Source organism: Neolamprologus multifasciatus, chromosome 3 (assembly GCF_963576455.1).
Source record: "Neolamprologus multifasciatus chromosome 3, fNeoMul1.2, whole genome shotgun sequence".
In the NCBI taxonomy this organism is placed as follows: Eukaryota; Metazoa; Chordata; class Actinopteri; order Cichliformes; family Cichlidae; genus Neolamprologus; species Neolamprologus multifasciatus.
In genome coordinates, this window is record NC_140441.1 from 30,425,416 (window position 1) to 30,442,626 (window position 17,211).

Here is a 17,211-nt window from a genome sequence, read left to right on the forward strand (position 1 = left end):
ATTGCCCAACATGGCTGCACATCTCTGCAGGTTAAATGTCATTGTTCAGAGGTTTTAATCTGATACTGAGATGATTATCCCTGTTTTTCCACGATCCCTCTCTTTGGAGCTTGCCAGATTTATATAAAATATTTTGAAAAGTTTCTCCTCAAAATGTCCAAAACAAATTAAATCAACACAAAAAAAGACAAAGTAAAAATATGGTTGTATTTTGTTCTTGATTTGAGGCTTAAAAACACATATGTGTGCTTTAGGGTTCTGAACATTCAGCCAAAGGCTATTGTAACAACTGTTTGCATAATAAAGTTACAGCACTCTGTCATAATCACTCGCTCTCTGAACCTGGAGACCAAGACAAATCAGTCCAGATGTGAAGTTCCCATCAGCCAAATGAACCCTCTGACCCCAGCTCTCGTTTAAACAAGTGCTGCTGTAATGCCCCATGAAAACTTTTATTATTTTTTTAAAATGCTGACAGAACAAAAACAATATCTGAGAAAACTCTTTCTGCTACTTGGCTCAGTCATCTTGGACATGGTTTAGTTGTCATTGCAAAACCCAAATATGGAAGGAATGCTGCTGGATACTAAATGTTTCAGAGCTCCAGGAGACATTGGGAGTTTTAATTTTTCTGTCATAGAGTTCTCATTTTCTCGTTCAGTAACATTTAAAAACAAGAACACTACATAGGCCTGCCTACTGAGCACAAGCTCATGATAGCTCAGAATATAAACCACAAATATGTTCAGCATATAAGTTCCTTTTGATTTCTACAACTGCAGCAAAAAGATCTTCTTCTTCATGTGCCAAAAGATGCGTTTTACCCCAAAGCAAAAATTCAACCTTACCTACACTCACTGGTCACTTTGTTAGGTACACCTGCACAAACGTCTATTCAATCACATGGCAAAAACTCAGTAGACATTCTGAAGATGACTTGTTGAAGTTCAAACTGAACATCAGAATGAAGTATAAATTTGACAACTATACCATTTTTAAAGTGGTGTGGTAGTATACGACAGATGGGCTGATCTCCTGTGAGTTTCCAATGCAATATCTCAAAAAGAGAAAATATCCAATGAGTGCCAGTTCTCTGAGGAATATCCCTTGTTGATGCCAGAGGTCAGAGGAGAGCGCAGACTGCTTCAAGCTGAAAGGACATTAAGACAAATAACCACTCATTACAACAAAGGTATGCAGAAGAGCATCTCTGACTAGAAGCAAATCCGGTCGTTAAGTCTGACGTCACTAGCCGTGTCTGGGCCTAAACTCCGCTGCAGGTCCATATATCAAACGATCACTATGGCATTACTGAGAGTGTCTAAAGTCTTTCATCTTTAATAAAATGATCAGCGTTCTGCTGTACCAGGTGTAACAATTGAGTTTAACATCCAGGCATCCATGAAAACGGAATTTATGACATTTAACGGAGTTAGAAGTTAGCAGGAAGTTAGCTCGCTAGCTTCTATCTAAATACAATAAACATGTCCTGACTGCGGGGTTTTGGAAACAAATTAAAACGTACAGCTCTGTCATCACTTCCAACATAAATGAAGACAGAAAACTAAACAGCAGTGATGTTTGTAGGGTTACTGAAGTTTGGCTAGCTGGTATATAATGATGTGCTACGTGACCGCTAGCGACACAGCTATGTTAGCATAATATAAACAAGTGACAGTGATCACTGACTGTTTTAGGATCTTTTTTAGATTAAATAGAAGAAAATACATAACATTAAACGTGTTAACAACACAAAAGCCATATTAAACGCAGACTACTTTAGGCCCGGAAGTAGGATTCATCACGTCATCACTTAACGACCGGATTGGCTACAGCAGCAGAAGACCACACAGGACCCCTCCTGTTAGCTAAGAACAGGAAACTGAGACTACAATTCACATGGGCTCACTAAAATTGAACAATACTAGATATTGCTTGGCCTAATAAGTCTCGGTTTTTCTGCTGTGATGTTCAGATAGCAGAGTCAGAATTTGGTGTAAACAACTTGAAATCATGGCTCCATCCTGCCTTATATAAACCATTCTAATAAAGTGTCCCAAGTGTAAATGTTTAGAATAATAAAAGTGCCTCATTTTAAGCCATTAACCATCTGTGATGCTCAGATAACAAGCTGTTAGTGAACAATTATGCCAATAAACTAAATCAAAATTTAACTATTACACTTATGTAAAGAACTCGCAAAATAGCAAAAGTTTGTTTTTTCAAAAAATTTTTCAATTTTAATTTCAAAATATCAGATCACAACCTCTCTTTTGATTAACTTCCTTACAGAGCAACAATAAGTTATTTCCTTTCAAGAAGTCATTAGGTCATTGACCTAAAAATATAGAACTAGAATCTCTATGAGATATAATACAGGCTTTCCAACTAGCTTAACTGTTTTCACTATAGGGGGCTGTGTCTCCCATAGAGTTCATTTTGCGTTTACTGATGCAAGTCTACAGCAGAGTTCAGCCACAGGTGACTCTACCTTCCAAGTGATCACCTTATGTGCAGGTGTTGACAGTCTCTCCCATACGCAACTCTTTGAATTGATCATGAGCTCCTTTTGTGAATGACACTTATCTTTATGAAATGACCACTTAGCATCCACTGATGGAGGGCCCCTTCATTCTCAAGACTGACCGGCACCACTGTGTGTAGGAGGCGGAGGGATTTGGTGGACAGGAGGGGGTTCAACGAGGCCTCAAGCGGGACAAAACGAGTCTTCACATTCCATCAGTGGTGACAGCAGCTGTATACAGGCCTCCCAGGTGACATAACTCTGTGTCTCAAGGCCATGTTGCATATAAGTGGCCATGATTAGACAGCTGAAGTAGGTTTTTAAAATAACTCTTGTGGACTCATTGTCACGGTTGGGGACTAATTGGTTAGTTTGAGATACAAAGTCTTCCTAGCTAAGCTTAAACAAAACACACACAAAAATGTGGCATTGGCCCATTGACCCACACCAACACCCACCATATGACTTTCTGTAATTAAACAAATGAGCAGATACTTCTTGGACACCTTTTTAGCACAATTAACTCCATCCATCTACCCACGAATCTGTCCATCCATCCTCTTAAACACTTATCATATCCCAACTATCATAAGCCAAAAGGCAGGGTGACCACATAGTAAGGCCCTAGTCACATAGGCCCAGAGATTGGTCAGTTTTTAAATCACAAATTATCTGTGATTAACCACATTTTTAAAAAGCCAAGTTTAGTTTCACTAATCACACCTGATTACTGCCACACCTGTTGAATCAAGAAATCACCAAGGCAGAACCGGTCTGATAAAAATGAGGCGACCTAAAAGATCTCAATCACTCATTCAGAAGTGAAAAAAGAACCCAAAACACCATCGAAAGAACTGAAGTCCTCGCTTGCCTCAGTCAAGGTCAGAGTTTGTGATTCAGCAATAAGAAAGAGACTGGACAAAAATGGCATGGAGTAGGATAGATTCACAGTTTAAGTTGTCTTAGAAATGTATACAGGTAAGAAATAAACCACCTTGGGGTCGGGGTAACACCCAGGGTTAACCTCGATGTCCAACCTCAATAAGACAAAATCCACCTTCTTAGTTCAGGCCCACTGGACTCTTCCAACGCTGATGCCTAAAACATTGTATTTCAACATCTCTGTTAACATCTAGCCAAATACAGTTGGATGTGTGTTAAATACAGTAGATATATCTTTCCAAGCAAACAGTTTGAAAGGATATTTACCCCAGGATAATAGGTCTATATTCCTTGGCAATATCACACCCTGTTAATGTTGCTGCAAGCTAGCATACTTTGTGAATACCTCCACACTGTTCCTCAACATTTCCTGCACTTGCAGGGCATAGCCTAACATGAAAAGTACTATCTGATGGCTTGAGTTAAAAACAATATCTTTTCCACCAGGCATTATTGGTATTCACCAACCAGTTGTAGAGTTGTTGCTAGAGGTTTCTGGAGGTTGTTGGCTGTTGCTAGGTTGAAAAAAGATATACAAGGCTGCACCAAAAGCCACCTTTAGGCGTTAGCAGATTGGCACAATCACCCAAGTTTGCATGATGATTTGTCTACAAAGAGGGAGACCCTTCACCTTCAAAGTCAGAATCACACGTTTGTGAAATATGTTGGTTGCAGAGGGAAGTCACAGCTTTTACTCTGAAGGCAAAATGGACGTTTGTCACGGATCGTCAATGACCACCCTGGAGTGCTATACTCTCCACAATCACCAGGGCGGCGTCTGTGTTCCTGTGGTTCACCTGACCTCCACCCACACACACACCCCTGCGGCTCATCAGCAGCTGATGAAGCTAAACAGGATTTAAGGTCTTGTTGGAGTGCTGTTCCTCGCTGGAGTGTTATACTTACCTGTGTTAGTTACCCCAGCTCTTTCACTTGTGTATTTTCCCCATGGTTCTTTGTGCTCTATTAACGCCTTTCTCCATCTCCTTGTTTACACCTCCCTGGACCTGCGCCTGTTTTCCCTGGACCTGACCTGAAAGAGTGTGAGTGAGTGTGGTCATGGTGTTGGATTGGACTGCCCCGGACCTTCCCTTGGAATCCTGGACCCCCTTTTCCCTATCACTGTATATATGTACATAATATCACTGGTGTGTACATAAACCTCTGTCTGAGTGCACAGTTGGAGTCCTCTTTTGAGTCCAGCCTCAGCATCCTTGACAATGTTGTTACTGGTTCCTGGCTCCTGAGGTGTAAGCAGAAGCTCCATGATCCTCCTGAGCAAGAAGTTTGAGAATCTAGGGCAGCAGTTCTTATGCATTCGAATAAATGTGGTTTGAATGGCTGGTACCTGCAGCAACTGGTTAAATAAGTGAACTTCAGTGTGAAGCTTGAAATGTGCATACAGTCGACCACCGCCTATTCACAGCTTCACCTATTCACAGATTTCTTCAGAGCATATCTAACATTATTCACAAATTATTTGCATTTTATTTTCTCTACTAAATACATTGTTTATGATAAAAACTGATTTACTCATTTTGAAATATTAATTTAAATATAGCAAAATATAAATACAATATTTTTTCTTGAAAATGTAAATCATCTTAAAGTCATATTTGTTTCATCTGTATTACAGGCAGTTAGTAAAACAGTCATTTCTAGCCACAGATGACATTTGTACTGTGATTAAACTAAAAAGCAGACGTTCAAGAACAAGATTCATTACTCTGTTTCATTACTTTTGTTTAAAGGCACTTAGTCTTACATTAGCTTGTGTTGAAACGCCATTCAGTGCTTTTCTTTTCTGCTTCTTCCTTTTTTTTTTTTTTGCTTGTCTGCCTTCAGTCAGTTGAAAAATGTGACTTATCTGATGCAGGCTGCAATTTGAACACACATCAAGGGAGGAATGATGACAGCAGGTCAGAAAAATCAGAGGGACTAAAGGAGGACTCTGCCACCCAGTAAAAACGCACATCACAGCGTCACGCTCTGCGACACAAAGAACTTCAGAGACTCCCCTCTTTCTTGAAGGATGTGTTTGATAAGCCCATAAGCGGCATGATTCACCCTCCCACTCCTCTCTGTCTTCCAACTCAGCCTGTTTATCCTGAAGAGACAGCCAGAGGCCTAACAACTTAATTACCTCGCTGGAAGAGGCCAGGTTTATTAGTGGTAAACTCCCCAAACTAGCAACCAACCACATCCTTAGGGATTAACCCAAATTTGAGTTGTTTTCCATAAAACAGGATCACTGCTTCTGTTGTAACACTCGACTTTCTCTGGCTTTTGAAGCCATATCACACCATCAGATAGTGTCCAGGAGGAGGTTAGTCCAAGTGGTCCTCGAGCTAAGACACACACAAAGTTGGAGTGGTTGCTGTTTATTTGTCATGGCAACGAAGGGATGTCCAAAAACTCTTTGTAATCTCACTCTTAGCTTGAAAACACAGACAGCGCACCAACATGAATCACCAGCTGATAGACCTTTGGGATAAGACTTGTTGGAGCTTAGACAGTTCAGGCCAATATTTTACTCAATTACGTCAGATATGTAAGTATTTGTTATGATCTTTGAGTTTCTAGTTATAATCTTGGTCATTTTATGTTATAATGTAATATGCTGTGCTCCATAAGTTAATCCTGCTTTGTTAGTCTTTTGTGTTGTTGTAAAGTGTTGATAGATGTCATAAAGGGGGTGTGTATTTTGCCTGCATGTGGGGGAGAGGAAAGGTTAGGCAAGTAAGCAGGATGTGGAGCAACAGTTTTTCTGACCGTGGCTGTTTAATGTTGTTTTCGTTGTAACATAAAGAGCTCCCACCAGAAGCATTTGTTTGTATTTTTCGGTTTGTATGGAGAATAAATGTTTTGCCCTTTTTACCTTCACCTCGTTTTTGCTACCGAAAGGCAGACAAGCAATTTAACAAGTGCACGAGTCAGAAATTTTATGTCCTGCACAAGCGGCAAAGAAGTACCGAAGGTTGCCGCTACAAGACTGAACCGACTTTAGCTAGAGAACTAAAGCTTTACCTGTCCCCTACATGGTTTTGTTTTTTTTATATAATAAAATTAAAGAAAAATCCAGACCAGGATGAGGTAGAAGCAATATTGCATGGTCTTTGCAAATTTGATCCTAAATGAGCTCTCTCTACATTATCGATATTTTACCATGTTTATCAAACATGTGCAACTAGGAGAAAGTAGACAACATATACTATAAAAGTGAGAAGCATTCACTTTAGCTGGACTGGAGTTCCAGAAGTGCTTTCACTATTTCTTTGTATTTACTCAGATTGTGTAAGGTAACAGCAAGTGCTAAATGTCACTTTTCCTCCCAGTGTTTCATGCAGAAAACTGGTTAATACCAATTTAACAAGACTCTATAGTTTTGGGAGTTTTTATATCCAATTTTATCATATATATGTACAGTTGTTGTCAGAAATTTACATTCACTCATCCCCACTAATATTTGTTTAAATGTCCTTTAGCAAGTTGCTCCTCAACCAGTTGGTTTTTGGTAGCCATCACCAGGTGTACCAAACGCAGCTTTTTTTTTTGCATATTTTGGCCCATCATCCATGTAATAGGTGTTATGGATCACTGAAGTTTTGAAGAACTCTATCCACGGTGAAGATTTTGAAAGCTCAGTTTCTGCATTTACATGCGGACTAGAAAAACAGACTAGAACCCTTTTTCATCAGAGTATAGCCAGTTAGTCGGTTAAAGTTCTGGGATATTGATCTGGTCAGTTAAGTAGCAGAGGGGGTTGTTAATTGGTTTCAGCTGCTTTGGTGGTTTTACAGGTGGAGGCCACTGACATATTACTCTCTCCTCTTGTTTTTTAAATACTTTTGCATTCGGCTAGTGTCAGTGTCTCTACTGGTAGCATGAGGTGGGCGATACCTGGACCTTTCAAAAGATCTTTCAAATCAGTAAGTGCAATTACCACAAGGGTTGCTATATCTTTCAGCACCGTCTCAGGAGCATTGAGAAGACTCCAGAAGACAGGCTGGTACTCTAGCAGAGCTAGACAGGACTGGGGTCTTTAACCAATCAGAATTACTGGTACCTGATTCTTTGTGCAAGGACAAACAAGAAAATAACATTGAGCAGGCCACTGGTGTGAATGTCTCTGAACAAAATAATCAGAAACAAACTTTATGAGGGTGACCTTAGGGCCTCTAGTGGGCCCTATGCTCAATGCCTGGTACTGTGAAGACTGGTTGGTATTTACCACAGAACACCAGAATTGGCAGGTCCACTACTGGTGCCTTATGCTTTTCACAGATAAGAGCAGGTTCGCCATGTGACAGATTTGAAAGGGTCTGGAGAAGCCCTGCAGAACTTTGTGCTGTCATCATTCAACATGACTGGTTTGGCTTTGGGTCAGTGACGATCTGGGAGGCGTATCCATGGAGGGACACACAGACCTGCATTTTATTAATTTCCTCTTACATTGTTTTTATTGTTTTATTGTTTTACATTGCTATTTAATGTTACATTGTTTTATATTTCCATTTCTTGTGTTGTAAAGCACTTTGTGATTTTTTGATCTGTGAAAAGCACTATATAAATAAATTTTACAGTTGTATCCAAGATGGCCGACTTCTAAATGGCCACCATGGTCACCACCCATCTTGAGGTGTTTGCCCCCTCACATATACTAATGTACCACAAACAGGACTTTAAAATCACCAACCATTCCCATTTTATTACGATGTATCCATATAAATGGCCCACTCTGTACTTTACTTTACTTTACTCTACAGGCTTGGCAACGGCACCCTGACTGCTATTAGAAATCAAGATGAAATCCTTGGACCCATTGTCAGGACCCTACACTGTTGCAGTGGATCCTGGGTTCCTCGTGGTGTACAACAGTGCATGAGGTGAGAGTATGCAGGATAAAAGAATTCATACCATTTCTGGTATTGACTGCAAGCTCACCTAAACTGAATTCAACAGAACACCTCTGGATGGTCCTGGGCGATGGTCACCTAGATCTGGACCAGGTTAAACCTCAGTAATGCCCTGGTCCAGATATAGGTGATCATCCTCCAGGACCATCCAACATTTCATTAGGAGTCTGCCCTGACGTTGCCAAGCATGCATACAAACACATGGGAGCTAACCACTGAATGTCATTTTGAGTTGCCTCAGTGAAATTTCTACAAAATGGACCAATCTGCCACATCACTTTATTCACTATGATTTTCAGGGTGTCTTTGAATTCAGCTCTCTGTAGTTTATCATTTTCACATCCACCATATGATGTAGCATCTGTTCATGCCTAACACTCCATGTCAATATAGCATGATGTTTTTCATTGTTAAGATTTGACGTGTTTTCAAAGTGTTCCTTGAATTTCTTTGACCAGTGTATTTCTTCCTGTTTCAGTTTTCCATGTATGGACCATCTCTCTGCTCCTTGTCTGCCTTGTGTATGATCTCTATCTGGATTAAATTCTAGGTTTTAGATTGCACTTTGCCTCAGTGTGCTGTGTTTGGATCCTCTTCCACTATAACTGTTACACGGTCAGCCTAGCAGGAAACAGGGAAACAGAGATAAGAAAATCTCCCTACCAACGAGCCTGGTCTCATGCTAAAATGTGAGTCTGGAAATACATCCTTCAGAGCCCACATTCTGAGCACGTGGCAGTTTTTGCATTGATTCTTAAGCTTTACTCATCGTTTTCAGACCTGAGCATTAGAAAAACTAAAAAAAGAGCTAAAAATCTGAAGATTATACAGATACAGATATAATAATATTGTCAAGGTACCCTAATTTCCCCATTTAAATACATAGTTACCAGCGTCTATTTTATGTGATTTAATTAACCAGCTTCCAACCTACACTGGATCGCTCTTGAGAGATTTTTTCTGATTAATTAGCCCTCTTAGCTTATCTTGAAAAATATGAAGGAGAGAGCTTTGGAAAACAAACTACTGATAAAGACACCATGTCACAGCTGGAATCCTTTTAAAAAGTTAAAAGGAAAGATCTGTATAGCCTCAACAAGCAGCGTTCTTCTGTTTACTAGCCTCTGTTGCTGCTGTTGGCCTTTAAATGTTCTGCTCAGTCTCCAGAAATGCTGCAGGAAGAGGGGACACGAGTGAGAAAAGTGGCAGGCTGGAAGAAGGGAAATGGGAGGCTAAATGGGTCACCCACTAGGAGCTCTGGCTAAAAATAGAGAACAGAGCTCAGATGCTGTTCGTGCATTAACTCTCTTTATTTTCCTTTAGCCAGAGAAGGAGGGAAGATGCCAAAACATTAGGGCTGGTGTGTAACACCACAAGAGGCAGTGTATGACCTGTTTGCATATGAGTGTTCACATTTTAGTGTTGCAGAATCCAGTAGTTGCAAGATTTAATTATTTTTATGTTTCTATGATGTTAAAGTGGGTTTTCCTGCAGCCTAGTCCAGCAGGTGGTTATCAAGCATGCTGACTTCATCGGAAAAAGGATCATCGTTCTCAGGTTTCAGAGTATTATAGTTTAAACACACTTCTTAACATTGGACTGAAAAGATTAAGCAAACTATTCTCCTATCTCCTGTCTATGACTGATCCATATGTCGCAGTTTTTGAAAATCAGACTACATTTTGCTGATTTTGTTTGATTTTCTTCACGTTCAGTTCGGCCTAATAGGGAGAGGCGGGAGAGGACGTGACTATGATACAATTTCATGGACTCAAGTCACAAATTATCAATAATATATATTTTTAAAAACTGAAAAAAAAAACCCCGAGATTTTAGGACTGGAAAAACAAGAGGTCGTACTCAGGATGGAGGCTATGTGACGACTCTGTCAGAACTCTCTGAGTACAACCCACTCGTAGATGGATCTGAGGTAGAGGTCTTCAGTCCTCATCATCACCTTCATGGTAGACTGAAGGCAAAGAGTTTGCCTCCTGAATACTATTCACTAATACGATTGACCATATACAATAAATCAATAAACATTTTTATGGAGGATTTTTATCCTTTTTTATCCTCTAAAAGCAGTGTAACCTTTTACAGCTAAATGACCTCAAAGGTCACTCATTCCTTCCTGTGATGTTGCTGTGCTGAATGTTTCCTATCTTGTCTTGTGATAAAAGCTGATTTATTTCATGTCTGGACAAACAAGCTGATTTTTGTGCTCTTGTCTCTTCTTTTATCTCTTGGACTTTGTCTTCTTTCAACAGCTGATGTGTTCCTCCCTGTTTTCCTGTCAGCCATTGCTGATATTTTTTCTCTCTTCTCTAGTGCTCATTTTTATTGTATTCCTCGTGTTTAGTCTTACTATCTACGCGCTGCTACTCTCTTTATAAATTGTCTACATTTTCTTTCTGGTTTCAGGATCTTGACTCTATCCCAGACATGACCTCAACCTCCTGCCGCCTCCTAAAGTTAACAGAAGGATGCAACATACACACACAGATTAATGCATGGACAGCTGGTTTATGTCTTCGTAGCTCCTGTGGCTGATGGAGTGCTTTCCCACAGTGGTCAGCAGAACAAGAACCCCCAAATACATTTGGTTCTGTCGGGTGGGCGGATTAGATGTTGATAAGCTGAGACTTTTTATCGTGGTCTGGTTGGTCTCTACATATTTGGGAAACAGTCACGTTTGTGCAATTAGTCTGGATCCATTATTGTTTTTGATCATCTTATACTGAATGATTAAGGGGAGGAGGAAATATTTTAATGTGATGTAGGTAAATACACATGTGGTTGGTCTTTCACAGCTCTATGGAAAGCTGGGCAATTTTGAGTCAGCTCAGAATTTGAGTCTAATAACTTTGTCAGAAATTTCAGATATTAACCCCAAATTCAGACTTCTCAATAGTAGAAAATGTTTTGTTTTCAGTGGCAGAAACATGCTTCCATAGCCATTGGATCCTCTCAAGAGGAAGTGGAAAATTTTGCCTGGGGAAAAGGATATCTGGAATACCCTGCTCAGCCTGCTTTCACCACAACCTAACTGGGAGATAATGTATGGATGGAATGCATACATTATCCATCTATACATGCAACATGTGTATGTTGCATCCATTAGCTCAAAAGTTTAACTATTAGTCAAAATTGACAAACGCAGGACATGTGGAGAAGGGGGAGGACTTTATCATATACATTGACAACATAATCACACAAGATAAGACTGTGTTCATTGACTGCAGTGATGAGTGTGGCTGGGATGACTGAAACGTAGAAGCTGACATAAAGTGGTGCTCTCCCATAAACTGCATGTAAAATATGCACATAGCCAGTGGCTGTTGACATCACTCATTCGTTTGTGGATGAAAGACTCAAGCTGACTGCTTTTACTCCTGCAATCATATTTTTTGAAAACAGACATTATGAGCCAATGACAACATTCTCTCTTTCATTTTCTTGCCTCTAAATGGGACCATGAGGTGAAAAATTAACTTTATAGTGTATTTAATGAGAACTGACATTTGCGTTATCATTATCACGAAAGTGTTTACTGAGGTCATAGATCAAAAGAGCGAAGAGTTCAAAAACATGTGCCAGAGAAAAACAAACAAAAACGTTTAGTGGTCCATAAGTCAAAGTTTTTGGTTAAATTTTGATTTACTAACTTGAACTCCTGAGAAAGTAACTTAAAATAAAGAACTTAAAATTTCAAGTTATTAAGTATTTTTGGATAATCTAAAATTTCTACTTAGGTCTGGCCAATCAGGAAATGCTTTTCCCTTTGGACTTCTACACAACCGGATTTCTGTTTATAAGATCAGAAGTCAAACGATATTGGCCATTATGTAGTCTTCAGTTTACCTTTGTGGTTATTGCTATCTTGATTTTCTAACGGCAGGAGTGAGGATATGTAAACAAAAATGGCAAAAATAAACTACAATAAACTAAAAATTCACACTCCTCAGAGTTGTTATGCGTTGTTAGCCTATAACCATGTTTTTTAGTGCTGTGAAGTTGGCCATTGTAGCATGGAAGACTGTTGATGTTGATTCACTTTCTGAGTCAGCCTCTAGTGGGCAGAAGAGGAACTGCAGTTCTTTGGGGTGGCTTTATTTTAGCAACTCCAGAAGCTTTGGAGTGTCATATTACAGTTCATGCAGAGTAGTGACATGTGTATCATATTGCCCCTTTATGCACAAAAGCAGCATTCAGCTACTTCCAAATATGCAGAGGAAATTATATATGTTATCAAAAAGCAAATATGGAATTTAAGCTCCAAGCAGCTTTTACTTGGTTCTAACCAGAGTGTTTGGTTTGCCATTGAGGTCAAATACAGAAGAATCTGTCAAGTTTGTCATGTCCTGAGTCACCAGACTAAACAGAGAGGTTGATGGGACATTTTGAACAAATCTTGCTTGTTTGTGTTCTTCAGGACATTTTCCTATTTAGGCCATAAAGGCTTATGCTGAACAGGCTCGAGGAGGATACTGAACATACAGTAACAGTTTTGGTTCTCATTTTTCAGCACATGCCCAGACTGATTCTACAACGTGTTCATGTGCCAGCAGCTGACAGCAAAGTGAAGGCCCTTTGAAAGAGCAATGTGGGAAACAGAAGGGGTAAAAGCAATGGTTACATATTGGAGAGGGGCAAAAAAAACCATATGTGTGGTGCTCCTTTTTTGCACAAACACATGAGAACTGTAGGAGGTTCCAGGGAGCTCTATCTTACTTGGAAAGATGGATGAGTTCCATATGTTACTGCTTCACTGACTCTTTGCTTTCTATGGACTCCAGCAAAGAAGAAATATTTGTAACTTTGCCCTAAATTTCTCTTCTGGGTTTCCGTCTCGTGTTTCTTTGCCAGCACTCTAGCCAATGCTGAACAAGACTGCACATCCACACACTTATGGTCGAACCCTGGAAATTGTGCAGTTATGGTTGCTGATGGATGGTTTGTTTTTTTTCCTTCACCCCAAGCAAAACCCAAATAACTGCTGTGATGAACATGTTTAGGCATTTTCTTGTTTGGTTAATTTGTCTGAATGTTTCTTTCCGCACATTTTCTTGCTGCAATGAAACCAGTCAGTGGTTTATATGTGTTTATACACCGCTCAACAAAATCAGAGTAAGAAACTTCTGGTCAGTTAAGTAACGGAGGGAGTTGTTAATCATTTTCAGCTGCTTTGGTGTTAATGAAATTAACAACACTTCCACTTTTGCATTTGGTTGGGGTCATTGTCACCACTGGTAGCATGAGATGATAGATAATGCACTCAGGTACAAAACTAGGTACACTTAAATTAATTTATTTTTTTTTAACTCGGCTAACTATTACGAATTATGAGGTCAAATGAGCTAAATGCAGACCCAGGACAAATAAAAGGTGAGCTTGAGGTCAAAGCTCATAGTTCCAGTTAGAGTGCCAAAACAAAGGAAACTCAAATCTATCAGAAATTAAAGTGCAAAAAACTCCAGGATTATATAACATTAGCAGTAAATTTGAAGTCTTATAGTGTTATAGAAGAGCTCAAAAACCTTTGTGGTTTTAGTTTACATGGTTCTCACTTTTTCATTTTTTTCCAGGTTTTCCACAAACACATCTGGGTACTTAGAGATTCTAAATAGTCCATCACATAAATGGTTGTCTGCCTCCCTGAAACAGCAACCTTGAACACACTTAAACAAAAATGCTTTTTAGCGACCACTTCAGGCTCACTCCTTACAAAATATGAAACCTTACAGAATAGAAGAAATCTTTATTTTGTTTTTTGTTTTTTAAATAGAGTTATCAGGCCTGACTTAAGCTATTTAAACTCACTGCTTCAGGTTTGGTGAGTGAAATTCCCATATTTCATTCTTCCAGTACTTAACACAATTATTAGAAGCTATGTTGTGAGTATGTCAAGGCTTCACAATGAAGAATTCAGAAGCAGCTGGATAAATTATTATGAAAATAGGAGGATCTATTGTGTTGGGACATTATTCTTTTTCATTTTACGTAATCCTTTTTCCCCATCTTAAAGTTTTAGGTCAGAAATAAAAGAGCACCAGTGGGGTTTTTTTTTGGATTCTAAAGTTGAATTCAATTGTGCAATTCAGTTTCACTGATGTTGCACAAAATCAGCCGCCTTAGGGCACTTAAAGTAGTATGCAGTTTAGACTAGAAAATATGAGTTTTACTTTTTAGATCTCTGTCATGCATCAACATGAATCTCTTTTTTTTTATATAAAAGAAAGGAAAGCAGCTTGGTCATTTCAGTGTTGTTTGGAGTAATAATGAAACTGTCTTGGAGGTTACAATGGGGGTCAACAGAGGCTAAAAAGCACATTTTTGTCCCGGGGGACTCCTCGGGAGGTTAATCCTGTTATGTCTTTGGCATCATCCTGTATGGCTGGTTGTATACTACATTTCCCACACTCTACGATTCACTTTACCTCTTTCTTTTTTTTTTATCAGTGTGGATTGACCCGCATGGCATGCTGTTAATATAGATTCATCTGCAGAACTCAACATTTAGTAACTGTGTGGATGTTATTAAGACTTTTTCAAAAGTCTACTTAATCTCTCTCTGTGTCCTTACCCTAAAAGGAAACGGTTAGTGTAGGTTTGTTTTCTAAATCTAGCCTCGTAAATGTCACATTAACTCTCCATCAATCAAATAAACTTACAGTTAAAGGCCATGTTAGAGCAGAATACTGGCTTTGAGAGGAAAAAGGGAGGAAAACATAGAAATAGTCCATCCAGCGTCTTTAAGACAGACAAGGTGTGTGCACATCTGTCTTTGTGAGGGCCTAGAAAGTGAGAACAGACCTGGTTTTTAGGTCTAAGATAGAGTAGAGCCAGGTTTTGGTGGTTACTTATCATAATAAAGGGAAAAGGAGTCCATGGGTGTCCTCATAAAGACAGAATATGTGTGTGTGTGTGTTCCTGTCTAGCTATCTTTGTGAGGACCAAAATCTGCATTCTACTATACTTGTGAGAACCAGCAGTCACTTGTGAGGACACACTCACCGGTCCTCACATTTTTGAAGGCATTTAAAGGCATTTTTGAGGCTCAAAATGGGGTTTTAGTGTCAGGGTTACAATTAGGTTATGGTTAGGTTTAGGGTAAGAGTTAGGGTTAGGCATTCATTTTTAATGGTTAGGGTTAGGGTAAGGGGCTAGGGAAAGCATTATGTCAATGGGGGTCCTCACTAAGATAGCTGAACGGGGTTGTGTGTGTGTGTGTGTGAGAGAGAGAGAGGTATGAAAGCTGAAAATTCAAATGAAAACATGAGGAAATTAAACTTAAAGTATGAAATATGAGAAAGTCCCTTTGTTTTGTAAATGTTCCCATCACTTCAGAGGACGTTAATTTCCTGGATCATCCCAAACCTGAAACCTTAAAGTCTTCAAACTAAGGTTCACTGATTTATGTTATGGGAATTCTGTTTTGACCTCATAAAGGACATTGGTCCTTGCAGTGTTACTGTGTAAACATGAGTCCCCACAGCATAAGGCATACAAACACACACGAGCACACACACACAAGTTTTTTTGTCCCATCCATGGCTTCTCTGTACCTTTCATAATCCATGAGCAACTCTGATTGATTCCACTACTTTTAAAAAGGTCAAAGGGCAAAAAGTCACAAGTTGGGGTCAACAGACAACTTTTAAGCACATGAATGTGTGTGTGTGTGTGTGTGTGTGTGTGTGTAGTGCCGAAGGGCTGGGGTGGTGGTTCAGTGACCAACAAAGAAATTCCAGATGCTGAGGAATTTATCTTTACTGGGAATATGTTGTGTTTCAGCGAGGAGAGGTCATGAGAACAGCAGAAAGCACACACACACTCAAACACACACCACAAACTGCATCCCCACTTCCTTTTGGACCAATCCCTGAAAGCACAGACACTTTAAATCCATCAGTTCATTAACACTGTTGGATTTTTAACCACAAACAGGATAATAAGATCAGGACTTGTGTTTCCCGCTGACTGTTATGCTCAGCGCAGTGTCTCTTGTTACCAAATAGCTGGGACTTGCCCAGAAATTCCTTCTCGTTGGGAAGGAAAAATCCTCTGGAGCAACATAAAACCCAAATAACACCTTAACCTTGTTGTTTAAAAGCAGCAGAGATGAAAAACTTTCCACACTTAGAGCCACTTAAGCATGAAGTCACACCTAGAGTTTGGATTGTGTGGACTGAGCTATAGTGGAAAGGTTTACTCTGTCAAAATCACAGGCAAAGTACAGAGTCAATGAGGTAGACTGAGTCATATTTCTTGTATTTTATATGGATATAAGTCATATGATATTTATGGCTTCACATATCTATATTAAATATCCATATAGATGATAATAAAGACAACCGTGATGACGATAATGGTGTTGGGAGTGATGATGGTGCTGATAGTGATGCTTTAATTTATGAAAACGTTGAACTATAGACAAGTCTACAGTTGCAGATATTAAAAAGTATCAAATTAAGTTTAATAAATGTGATTTTAAGACAAATCTGAACTGGCAATTCATAAGGAACCCATCACTAATTCCATTTTTTTGTGTTGTTCTGGACAGGACGTTAAAATTCATACTTTTCAAAAGTATATAAACTTACATATGATGCAGAATTCTTTAGTCTCTCGGGTTTTATTTTTGGTATCCATATGTATTGTTGGGCCCTTTATAAATTTACCCCCTCATGGAAAAGAGATTTATAAATCTTTATTTACTGATGATGGACAACCTCTGCTGTGAAATAAATGTATTTTTTTCTGAAATATCATATTTTAAGATCATTTTCAGTTAATGCTAAAATGAAAATGAACTAATTTACGCCATTT

The 17,211-nt window shown here is 39.2% G+C and overlaps 1 long non-coding RNA gene across 3 annotated transcripts; it reads left to right on the plus strand.

Annotated features, from left to right (window-relative positions):
* Positions 1 to 1,734: 1,734 nt before the first annotated feature.
* On the plus strand, positions 1,735 to 17,135 carry LOC146522515 (uncharacterized). 3 transcript variants are annotated; one of them, XR_014870566.1, is made up of 4 exons: positions 1,735 to 4,330; positions 4,507 to 7,395; positions 8,233 to 8,352; positions 8,861 to 17,135. It is a non-coding gene; the product is annotated as an uncharacterized LOC146522515 (long non-coding RNA). The 3 variants fall into 3 exon arrangements; XR_014870561.1 differs by having other exon boundaries at positions 1,735 to 2,774; positions 4,142 to 7,395; XR_014870555.1 differs by having other exon boundaries at positions 1,735 to 7,395.
* The last annotated feature ends 76 nt before the right edge of the window (positions 17,136 to 17,211 follow it).